This window comes from Dromiciops gliroides, chromosome 3 (genome assembly GCF_019393635.1).
Source record: "Dromiciops gliroides isolate mDroGli1 chromosome 3, mDroGli1.pri, whole genome shotgun sequence".
NCBI lineage: Eukaryota > Metazoa > Chordata > Mammalia > Microbiotheria > Microbiotheriidae > Dromiciops > Dromiciops gliroides.
Window position 1 is genome coordinate 26,313,412 of NC_057863.1, and position 13,084 is coordinate 26,326,495.

Consider the following 13,084-nt stretch of genomic DNA (forward strand, 5'->3'; position numbering starts at 1 on the left):
AACAAAACAAAAAACAGAAAGGAGCACAGACATCATCTAGTCCAGCCTACACTTTACTAAGAATCCTGTCTACATAACATTGTTGGCAGGTGGTCATGAAGACCTTCAGTGAGGTAAAGCGCATTACTTTCTGAGATGAAACATTCCACTTTTACATAGCTCTCATTGTTAGGAAGCTTTTCCTTATATTAAGCCTGATCCTCCTCTCTGCAACTCCTGCCCATTTCTCTTACTTCTACCATCAGTAGCCCAGGAAGACAAAGCTTCTGTTGTCCATGTGCTGGTTTTGTTCAATCATGGCTGACTCTTCATGAATATATGGATCATGACAGCACTTTAGATCAGTGAAAGCAGCTAGCATGTGCTCACCCCTTTGCCCATCATCTTTTATTCTTCAGAGTAAATTGTCTCAGTAGTCCTTCTAATAAACCTCACAGAGTCTGAGTTCTAGTTCTCTCTCCATCTGACTTTGTCCTATTCTGGGTGAGCTTTTCGATGGCAGTTCATTCATACTTCAATAGATGATTTTATGACTCTCCATGATGTTAAAATCATCTTGCTGCAGGTGGCTAGTGATGAGTCTCTTCAAATTTAGCTAGGCTCCTCCTCAAATGGCTGACACACAGGACACTGCCAAAGCTGTTCAAGGCCTTTGCAGTCTTGCCACTGGTCTAGCCTTCATAAATACAGCATCATCTTTATACCAAAATGAGATGATATTGCAGAATATAACATAATAGAGAGCTTTATTAACTTTCCTTTCTTTAAAATTTTTCTCCAAAATGTTTCTGTTTTCTATTCTAGAAGACTAGGAATTTAGGGAAGTCAGTCTCCCATAACTGAGGCCTTTTATTCTTTACATTAAAGAATGAGAACAAAATGTGAATTATGATATTCTATGGTAATTACCTATATATTACATCCTTTAAAATGCAACAATACTATTGCATCATAATACTAAATAAAATAAAAATATTTAGGGATGAGGGACATTCTATTCATGCTATTATATTCCCCAATACCTAACAAAGAGTCTGGTATATAGTAGGTGATTAAAAAAGGTTTGTTGATGTAATGATTGATTGAAGAAGATATAATTATTTTTGTTGTCTAGAAGACAAATAGAAATATCAGAACTGTTATTCAAATTGGCTTATATGTTTGTTTTTCTATCTAGCTAGAGAATAGTTATGCTTCTAATTGGATAAAATAAATTACATCATTTATGCACAGCTGGAAAATCTCATATTTTATTTTATATAAAACAATTTTCATTATGAATAGATATGTTTGCTATGGATTGAACTTGTATATATGGAAGCATTACATTTTAAAATTCCCACCCCAAGTTTTTATTAAATGGGACATTTCTTTGTGTATTGGATAAGCAATTTCTGCTTTTTTCCTCAGATAGCTTTTTCATTAAACCTACCAGATGGTAAATATGCTTCAGATGTGTTGACCACCCTTGCTAAAATATTTGGCCATGCCACACATTTGATTTTAGTATTCTTGGAAGGAAGCATGCAGTTTTAAAAAATCCACAGAAGCAGAGACTTACAGATTCTTTGATTACTGTTCTCTCATTGTATGAACAATTAGCACTGGAACATCTATTACAGCCTGCAGAGGAGGCAATGTAGGAAGAGTTATTGGGTGAAAAGGGAATGCCATTTCATCTTTATGGCTATGGATTTCATTTGGTATCATCTTTGGTATATAATGAGCAAGTTATGATAATTAGCTTGTCATCCCAATGCAATTCTGGGGGAATTGCATGCATCTAGTAATGATAGAGTGATGATGTCTCACAACTCTCTATTTTCAGCTCACTCTACATTAACTCTGTCCAGGACCACCCTCTCCTTCAATTTATCACTGACAACCTCCTCCTACATTTCCATGATTGCATAAGGTAAGAGAACATAGAGATCTGATTATACTGAGTCCCCCCCATGTCTCTCTCTGTCTCTGTCACTCTGTCTCTGTCTTTCTGTGTATGTCTGTCATTGTCTGTCTCTCTCATACACACACACACACACACACACACACACACACGCACACTAAATTCCACAAAATTTTCACTATATTAATAGATATGATTTAGGTCCTAGAATTACAGAGTGTAACTTTGTAAAGCTTTGTGGTGCCAATTACCCTTTTGACAATAGCTGGCACAAAATAGACTGACACTCACTAGGTATGCCTGCTGGAAGCTGGTGATTTTCTCCATGGACTGCATGTCTGAAGATTGGTGAGCTGTCATCAGCTGCTAGTGCCTGAGGTTATGAAAGATTCCTCTTCACCTGAGGCATGGCTAATAGAGACTCCAGGGTTTTGTCAGCCTAGCCAGTCAGTCTAACTTTTCTATCCTAATAACTATTAAAATATAATTTTCTGTATTGGTTAACTGCATAAGAGATGGATAAACCACAAGGAACAACACAGAGAACTAGTTGAAAGAGAAACAACTGTCTGGGACGATGTTGTCCTCTCTCTGCCTATGATCAGCTATTATTGAACCATTGAATTCAGTCTGTGTTGGGATATGATTCTTTAATATTATTTTTTAGGATTGAAAATAACCAACCAGTGATTAGAAACAAATAGTCCATAATGAACATTTGGAGTCAAGTGGTATAAGTAGTCTTTTCACTCACAAAAACCTGGATTTTAGGAAGGCAGAGTTACACCAAGTTATCAGCCTCATTCAGTCTTCCAGAGTAATTGAATTCCAGTGGCAACACAAAGGTCAAGATGACTGGAAAAGGCTGAGGATATAGTGGATGACCTTTGTGTATTTGATGTCTAAAAAACCTCTAAGCACTCCAGAATGCCTACTTCAGCTACCTTCCTGATCATTGGAACAAATTATCTTGATCTACCCCATTCTGTTGAGGGGTCTTCATCTGCTTGGGGTAGACACCCCTTTAACTCACCAATCGATTTGAGTCCCTTCAGTTACCCATTGCCTGGTTTAGCCCATCTGACAAAACAGTTTACAGGGATCTGGCTGCTGTGCATACTACAGCTTCTTAGAGCCACAGATGAGAGTTGAGTGGCAGGCTAACACCAAAACTGGATCTGCAGCCCTGAAAAGAGATTAGCATTCTCACACTAAAGGTACTAGTCTTCCTTGAATACCCATACACTCTAGCAGGCATTATATAAATTCTTGTTCTCTTCTTCTTCTCATCTGAAATTCTAGGGAAAAGCATCTTTCCTTGGGAGAGAGCCTAAAATATTGTGTATTTATGACCAAGTTGGTCTTGAAAAAGACATGAAAAAATGTACCTTTCTCTGATTGAAAAGTTGGAGACTACAGGTATAGAATACTGCATATATTGGTGGATTTTGTTGTTTCATTGGTTAAGTGTGTTAAAAATGATTTTTTTAAATATAAAAGTATTTTATCATTTTACAGTTACATGTAGAGATAGTTTTCAACATTTGTTTTTATAAGATTTCTAGTTCCAAATTTTTCTCCTTCTTTCCCCTCCCTCCCCCTTCCCCCTCCCCAAGACAGCAAATAATATGATACAGGTTATATATGTACAATCATATTAAACATATTTCTGCATTAGTTTTGCTGTGAAAGAAGAATCAGAGCAAAAAGGAAAAACTTCAAAAAAGAAAAACAACAGCACAAAAAAAAGGAATGCTTCACGAATTTGCGTGTCATGCCTGAGAAGGGGCCATGCTAATCTTCTCTGTATCGTTCCAATTTTAGTACACGTGCTGCCGAAGTGAGCACTAAAATGCTTTTTTTTTTCTTGCTTTCTTTTTCTCTAATGATTATTACAAAGGTTAGTGTTCTTGGGAGGGGAAGGAAAAGGTATATGTTTGGAAATAAAAGTGACAGAAAAAACAAAAGCTATATAAATACATTTTAAAGTTTAAATTTTAATAATCTTCTTACCTAAGACCAAATTTCCCCACCTATCCACCCAAGGCACATGAACCAAAGGTAATGGAAAAGTGGATATTTACCTCTCAACCCAAATTTAGAAAGTGTGGCATTTTCTGATTTAGACCAAGCTTAGTTAATTATTATTGTCATGCTTTTTTTTTCTCTTGAAGCATGGAAAGTTCATCAAACACAGAGCTTTCACCAGTTTATTTTGGTAAATAAAACATAATTGACATAAGTAAACTGTAGACAAAGCTGCTAACCTTTAATGCTTGAAAAATTAGTGATAGGTTCCTACCAAGGAATTGTTGGTAATGTTTGTATAGGATTTAAAATATGAGTGTAATAAGGGTGTGGCAATAGCCAGAATACTTGGAACAGTATCACTACTTGGATAATCTAGGAGAATGTTTTAAGGAGTATCATGAATTGTGTAAGGGAAATGTCAAGGAAAGACTATGTTATGCATAAGAATTCAGCAAGTGCTTTGTGTCTGCCTAGCTGAAAGTGAAGCATGTATTTTCTGAGTGTTTTTGGAGGCACTAAAAAGCTCTGTCCCTTTTGGCTACTTCTTTGTCACTCATCTTCAGCTTCACTCTGGTGTTGTGTCATCATCCAATAAGAGTCTGCAGGCATAAGAAAGATCATTCCAGACATGGGTACCATTTATGCAAAAGTGTGGAAGTGAGAGATGGCTTGTTGTATATTGGGAATAGTTGGATGGCCAGTTAGACTAGAATTGAATGTGCATGAAGGTTGAAAAAATACCACTGGAATCCTAAATGACAGTCAGACCATAGGAGGAGATTATATGCCAGGCTGAGGAGTTTTTATTTTATCCTAGAAGCATGAAGGAACCATTGAATTCTTTTGATTATAGTCAGGTTGGTACCATGGACAGATCTGTGTTTTATAAATATCAGCTTGGTAGATGTATAGAGCAAGGTTTATTGACCTTTTCCCACTCCTGACCTCTTTTCGCCCAAGAAATTTTTTTAAATAAAAGTATTTTATTATTTTCCAGTTACATGTAGAAATAGTTTTCAAGATTTGTTTATATAAGATTTCAAATTTCAAATTTCTCTCCCTCCCTACCCTCCCTCCCCTAGACAGCAGCAGGCAATCTGATACAGGTTAAATGTACACAATAACATTAAACATATTTCTGCATCATGTTATATGAGAAGGATCACAGCACAAAGGAAAAACCTGAAATCAGAAAACCAACAGCGTCAAAAACAAAAGAAAAAGTATGGTCCAATCAGCATCCATATTTCACAGTTCCTTTTTTCCCCCTGCATTTGGAGAGCCTTTTCCATCATGAGTCCTTTGGAACATTTTTGTTCAGTTGGATTGGTGAGAAGAATCTAATCTATCACAGTTGATCAACACATATTGTTGATGATACTGTGTATAATGTTCTTCTGGTTCTGCCCATCTCACTCATCATCAGTTCATGCAAGTCCTTCCAGGTTTCTCTGAACTCCACCTGCTCATCGTTTCTTACAACACAATAGAATTCCATTACATTCATATACCACAACTTGTTCAGCCATTTCCCAATTGATGGGCATCCCCTCAATTTCCAATTCCTTGCCACCACAAAAAGAGCAGCTATACATATATTTGTACATGTCGGTCCTTTTTCCTTTTCCGTTATCTCTTTGGGGAAAAGACCCAAAAATGGTATTGCTGTCCTTTAATTCCTTTTTCTTCTCTGATTGCTAAGGCTAACATTTCTAGTACAATATTAAATAATAGAGGTGATAATGGACATCTCTGTTTCACCCCTGTTCTTATTGGGAAGGCCTCTAACTTATCTCCATTGCATATATGCTTGCTGATGGTTTTAGGTGGATACTGCTTATTATTTGAAGGAAAGCTCCACCTATTCCTAAGCTCTCTAGTGTTTTTTATTAGGAATGGGTGTTGTATTTTGTCAAAATCTTTCTCTGCATCTATTGAGATAATCATATGATTTTGGCTAGTTTTCTTATTGATATGGTTGATTATGTTGATAGTTTTCCTAATATTGAACCAGCCCTACATTCCTGGTATAAATCCCACCTGGTCATAATGTATTATCCTGGTGATCACTTGCTGTAATCTCCTTGCTAATATCTTATTTATGATTTTTGCATCAATATTCATTAGGGAAATGGGTCTATAATTTTCTTTCTCTGTTTTTGCTCTGCCTGGTTTTGGTATCACCACCATATTTGTGTCATAAAACGAATTTGGTAGAACTCCTTCTTCACCTCTTTTTCCAAATAATTTATATAGTGTTTGAATTAATTGTTCTTTAAATGTTTGGTAGAATTCACCTGTAAACCCATCTGGCCCTGGGGATTTTTTCTTAGGGAGTTCATTAACAGCTTGTTCAATTTCTTTTTCTAATATGGGCTTATTTAAGGAATTTATTTCCTCTTCAGTTAACCTGGACAGTTTTCATTTTTGTAAATATTTATCCATTTCATTTAGATTGTTAAATATATTGGCATACAGTTGGGCACAATAGTTCCTAATTATTGCTTTAATTTCCACTTCATTGATGGTAAGATCACCCTTTTTATTTTTGATACTGGTAATTTGGTTTTCTTCTTTCTTTTTTTTAATCAAATTAAACAGTGGTTTATCTATTTTATTGTTTTTTCATAGAACCAGCTCTTTGTTTTATTGATTAATTCTATAGTTTTCTTGCTTTCAATTTTATTAATTTCTCCTTTAATTTTCAGGATTTCTAATTTAGGATTTAGTTGAGGATTTCTAATTTGTTCTTTTTCTAGCTTTTTAAGTTGCATGCCCATTTCATTGATCTCCTCCTTCTCTTTTTTATTCATGTAAGCAGTTAGGGATATAAAATGTCCCCTAAGCACTGCTTTGGCTGCATCCCATAGATTTTGATATGTTGTCTCATTATTGTCATTCTCTTGGATAAAGTTATTCATTGTTTCTATAATTTGTTGTTTGACACACTCATTCTTTAGAATGAAATTATTTATTTTCCAATTATTTTCCATCTACCTTTCCATGGCTCCTTATTACATGTAATTTTTTTAAATTAATAAAGTATTTTATTTTTTTCCATTACATGTAAAGATAGTTCTCAACCATTCTTTATACAAGTTTTACAATTTCAGATTTTTCTCCCTCCCCCCCCCCCTAGACAGCAGGCAATCTGATATAGGTTACATATATATATACACACACATAATAACATTAATCCTATTTCTGCATTAGTCATGTTATAAGAGAAAAAAAATCAGAGCAATGATGGAAAACCTCAAAATAGGAAAAAAAACAACAGCATCAAAAACAAAAGAAATAGTATGGTTCATTTAGCATCTATACTCTGTAGTTCTTTTTTTTCCCTGGATTTGGAGATCCTCTTCCATCACGAGTTCCCTGGAACTCTTCTTTGCCATTTCTCACCATTGCATTGGTGAGAAGAATATAGTCCATCACAGTAGATCAACACTCATTGTTGATGTTACTGTGTACAATGTTCTTCTAGTTCTGCTCATCTCACTTATCATCAGCCCACGCAAGACCCTCCAGGTTTCTCTGAACTCCTCCTGCTCATCGTTTCTTATAGCACAATGGTATTCCATTGTATTCATATACCACAACTTGTCCAGCCATTCCCCAATTGATGGGCACCCCCTCAATTTCCAATTCTTTGCCACCACGTAAAGAGCAGCTATAAATATTTTTGTACATGTGGGTCCCTTTCCCCCTTCCATGATCTCTTTGGGAAAAAGACCCAAAAGTGGTATTGCTGGGTAAAAGGGTATGCACAGCTTTATTGCCCTTTGGGCATAATTCCAAATTGCTCTCCAGAATGGTTGAATCAGTTCACAGCTCCACCAACAATGGATTAGTGTTCCAATTTTCCCACAGCTTATCCAACATTTATTATTTTCCTTTTTTGTCATTTTAGCCAATCTGATAAGTGTCAGGTGGTACCTCAGAGTTGTTTTAATTTGCATCTCTCTAATCATTCGAGATTTAGAGCATTTTTTCATATGGGAATAGATAGCTTTGGTTTCTTCATCAGAAAACTGCCTGTTCATATCCTTTGACCATTTCTCAATTGGGGAATGACTTGGGTTCTTATAAATTTGATTTAGTTCCCTATATATTTTAGAGATGAGGCCTTTATCAGAAGTACTGGCCTCAAAAATTGTTTCCCAGCTTTCTGCCTCCCGTCTAATTTTGGATCCATTGCTTCTGTTTGTATTACATGTAATTTTTAATGCAGCATAATCTGAGAATGATGAATTTACTATTTCTGCCCTTCTACATTTGACTATAATGTTTTTGTGCCCTAATACATGGTCAATTTTTAAAAATGTGCCATGTACTGCTGTGAAAAAGGTATATTCCTTTCTATCTCCACTCAGTTTTCTTCAGACATCTATCATGTCTAACTTTTCTAGTAATCTATTCACCTCTTTCACTTCTTTCTTATATATTTTTTGGCTAGATTTATCTAATTCTGAGAGGGGAAGATTCAGATCCCCCGCTAGTATAGTGTTACTGTCTATTTCCTCTTGCAACTTATTTAACTTCTCCTCTAAGAATTTGGATGCTATACCACTTGTTACATACATGTTTAATATTGATATTACTTCCTTATCTATAGTACCTTTTAGCAAGATGTAGTTTCCTTCCTTATCGCTTTTAATTAGATCTATTTTCGCCTTTGCTTTGTCTGAGATAAGGATTGCTACCCCTGCTTTTTTTACTTTAGCTGATGCATAATATATTCTGCTCCAGCCTTTTACCTTTACTCTGTGTGTATCTCTCTACTTCAAATGTGTTTCTTGTAAACAGCATATTGTAGGATTCTGGTTTTTAATCCACTCTGCAAGTTGTTTCTGTTTTATGGGAGAGTTCATCCCATTCACATTCACAGTTAAAATTATTAACTATTTCCCTCTATCTTCATTTCCCCTTTCTACTCTTTTTTCCCCTTATTCCCCCTATTCCACTTGACCAGTGTTTTGCTTCTGACCACTGCCTCCCTCAATCTGTGCTCCCTTTTATCAGCTGCCCTTCTTTTTCTTGCCCATCTTTCCCCCACTTGTGCCCTCCCTTCTATCAATTCCACCCTTTTCCCCCTTCCCCTTTTGTTTCCTTAAAGAGTAAGCTAAGTTTCTTTATACAAATGGGAGTGTATATTATTCCCTCCCTGAACCAAGTCTGATGAGAGTAAGGTTGCAACAATGCCCACCCCTCCCTTCTTTCCCTCTGTTGTAATGGGTTCTTTTTTTGCCTCTTCCTTTGATATAATTAATCCCATTACACCTCTCCCTTCCTCGCCTCCCCCTAGTCTTCTTTTATTTTCTCCCTTAAGTTTCTTTATATCATCACATCAAAGTTGATTTAATAACAATACCTTTACAGAAATACAGATCCCAAGAGTTAAAAGTATTTTACTCCCTCATGTTGCTTCAAGCAGTTTAACATCATTGAACAACCCTTTTCTCCCCCTTGTTTACCTCTTTATATTTCTCTAGAGTCTTGTATTTGGAGATCAAATTTGCTGTTCATTTCTGGTCTTTTTCTCAGGAAGCCTTGGAAATCTCTTAGTTCATTGAATGTCTACCTTTTCCTCTGAAAGAGAATACTCAGTTTTGCTGGGTAGTTGATCCTGGGTTGTAATCCAAGCTCCTTTGCCTTCCCGTATATCATATTCCAAGCCCTGCGGTCCTTTAATGTTGAAGCTGCCAGGTCCTGTCCAATCCTGACTGTGGCTCCATGGTGTTTAAGTGGTTTCTTTCTGGCTGCTTGGAGTATTTTCTCCTTCACCTGATAATTCTGGAATTTGGCTACTATATTCCTTGAAGTGTTCCTTTTGGGCTCTTTTTCAGGAGGTGTTCGGTGGATTCTTTCAATGATGATTTTATCCTCTGATTCTACAATTTCAGGGCAGTTCTCCATAATAATTTCCTGGAATATTCTGTCTAGACTCTTTTCTTGATCATGGCTTTCAGGTAGTCCAATAATTCTCAGATTATCTCTCCTGGACCTATTTTCCAGGTCAGTTGTTTTTCCAATGAGGTATTTCACATTTAATTCTATTTTTTCAGTCTTTTGATTCTGCTCCTCGGATTCCTGTTGTCTCATGGAGTTATCTGCTTCCATTTGCTCAATTTTAATTTTTAAGGCCTTATTTTCCACAATAAGGTTTTGCACTTCTTTTTCTGTTTGGGTAATTTTTTCTCTCATTTGGCCAATTGTAATTTTTAAGGAATTGTTTTCCTCAGTCATTTTTTGTGCTTCTTTTTGCAGTGTAACTCTCATTTCTCTTATTTCTTTTTCCATTTTTCCTCTACCTCTCTTATTTGATTTTTAAAAGCCTTTTTTGAGCTCTTCAAAGTTGGCTTTTTGGTCTTGAGACAAGATCATCTTCCTCTTGAGTCTTCACTTGTGGGCATTTTGACTAACTCATCTGTGTTTGAATTTTGGTCTTCCCTTTCACCATAGAAGTTGTCAAGGGTAAGGGTCTTTTTTTTGTTTGTTTCTTGCTCATGTTGTAGGCTATTTTTAAACTTATCATGTTGAAGTCTGATCCTGGGGTGCAGCGTTCACAGTTGCAAGCTCCTTACTGCTCTTAGCTGCCCAACTCTTGGCTGCCCCACTCTCAGCTGTGTTGAGTTATAACAGTGCTGAGCTGCCACTGTGTGGAGCTTTGCTGAGGTGATCTGCCAGCTGAGATGAGTGGTGTTAAGCCACACTGAGCCGAGCTTTATTGAGGTGAGCCACGGCTCCCCTTTTACCCCAGGTGAGACAGACCTTTTCTGAAGTCTTCTAAATTTTATCACATAGCAGGATTTTATCTCAGTTTTTGTAGGTTCTGTAGTTCCAGAATCTGTTTAGAGGCTTGGTTTAATGTTGTTTTTGAGAGAAATACAGGAAAGCTCAGGAATGTTCCTAGCTTCTCTCTGCCATCTTGGCTCAGCCCCCGGTAGGTCTAAGAAATTTTTTTGTGTGTCCCTGAGTTTGTAGATATTTAAAATAGGTATATATAACCTTTTACTGTTGCCAAATTTTTTGTGATCCCCCCATTCAGTTACATGACCCCATATGGGGTTGCAACCTACAGTTTAAGAAGGTAGGGTATAGAGGATAGGGTGGATAGGAAGAGAAAGAAACTGTATTCTCAATAAGGAGTCTGTTTAAAAGTTCAGGTAAGAAGTGATGAGGATCTGAATTATGCTGGTGGGGAAAAGGGGGAAATTTGATGGAGAGATTTCCAAAGCCCATTGAATTCTACCAACTGATCATCAATTATCCCATCTACTATAAGTCCATCAGACCAGAGCTAGAATAATCAGTTGGGGGAATAGCCTATTTGACTATTATTTAATTCTTTCACCTTACCAAATTCTACTAAGCCAATTAATTGGATATGATGTAAGAGTCTGAATGTCTGTTTTCCTAAAGAATCAATACGAGATTGAAAGTCAGGTGGGAAAAGTATGAGTTCATGTGATCTTTCATGTCTGCAGCTTTTTCTGAGTCTGGCATTTGGTTGTCAGACAAATTGATTCTTCATACTTAACAACAGGCATAACTGTCATATGCAATGTCAAGGAAGGATGCTTGGAAACATTGCCATGCTATCTTTTTCAGAATTAACATGTGTTCTCTTTTCTGGTTGGCTCCAAGCCTATGAAGAAATGAGGTTTAAAATTGTCCTGGGTCATTTGTTAATAAAGGCCACTATTACTTGACAATTGATTGATAGGTTAGTTTGAAAATGTCATAAATATCTTGGGAATATTTCTCTAAAAAGGTCAAATTTGGGCCTAAATTGGAGGACAGACTTTTTTTATATCATATTTTCTCTATTATGCTTTAGCATGCCACCTTATTCCAGTTATTCTATTTCACAAAACATTTGAGTAGATGCCTAGGGGACAGGGCAGCCTTGCTTAATTCTGACAAGTAGAAGTATTTTTTGAATATATTTAATCACATTGTTTTTATAAACTAACTGAACACTTTTGGAGATTCCACTTTGAACCACTGATTTAGATCTAGAAAGAGAGATTAGAGGTTATATAGATCAATCTCTTTATTTTGCACATTATGAAACTAAGGGCCAGAATGGTGGTTTTCTAAATATCCCACAGATAGAAGCATGACAGTCAATATTTGAACACTGTTTCTAAAATTTCAAAGCCCCAACTCTTGCCACTTTGCAATACTGTCTCTCCTTGAAGTCTCTCTCTCCCTAAAGAGTTGACTTTTCCAATTTATAGTGAAAGATTTTGGTGTTGTTGTTGTTGCTGTTGTTCATGACAATAGACACACTTCCCACCCATTTGGAGAATTAACTAAGGAAGAGAATAGGGATATAGGTTTTGCAGAAAATGGAACAAAACATGCAAGCATGGCACAAGTTTTTTACCCCGTTTTTCTCAGTTTCCTCATCTGTAAAGTGAACTAGAGAAGCAAATGGCAAACCACTCCAGTATCTTTGCTAAGAAAACCACAAATGGGGTCAGGAAGAGATGGAAATCACTGACAAATGACTGAATGACAACGGCAGCAACAGGAACTGCAATAAGTGCTAACAGTCTTAAGTATATGAACCCTGGAATAAAGAATGCATGAATTATATCCTTTTTGAGAGTATTTTTCCCTATCTTCAAATATTTAATTATATCATTTAGCTATCTGTAATCAATAAATGATTAAATATTTGGGGGTGGGAAAATGGAGAAAGACTAGAGAGAGAAAGAGAGATGGAGTAACAGAAAAAAGATAGAAACAGTGACAGAAAGAGACAGACAGAAGAGAGAGAGAGAGAGAATCTCAGGATCCTCTGTTCAATATTTATAATAGAATAATAGGGAAAGTGATAGAGAAATGTATATATAGATTGAACTTCCATTCTCTGAGGACTTAAATCATTCATTTTTACTATGTATACTAAAGCAACATTGTTCATTTATGTTAAAGCATTTCAGGAATCATATAAAGAAGGGTTCTTAAAATACACCTCTCTCTCTCTCTCTCTCTCTCTCTCTCTCTCTCTCTCTCTCTCTCTCTCTCTGTTTTATCATGGATCCCATTGATGTTTGGTGATTTTTTCTGCTTGTATTTTAGCTTATAACAGCAAACTGAGAAAGTTGAGGACCATAGAAAGTTTCTTTAGTG

The 13,084-nt window shown here is 36.2% G+C and overlaps 1 non-coding gene across 1 annotated transcript; it reads right to left on the reverse strand.

The window, feature by feature from the left end:
- Positions 1–3,647: 3,647 nt before the first annotated feature.
- LOC122752164 lies at positions 3,648–3,754 on the reverse strand. Its single transcript, XR_006355958.1, has one exon. It is a non-coding gene; the product is annotated as a U6 spliceosomal RNA (small nuclear RNA).
- Positions 3,755–13,084: the final 9,330 nt, after the last annotated feature.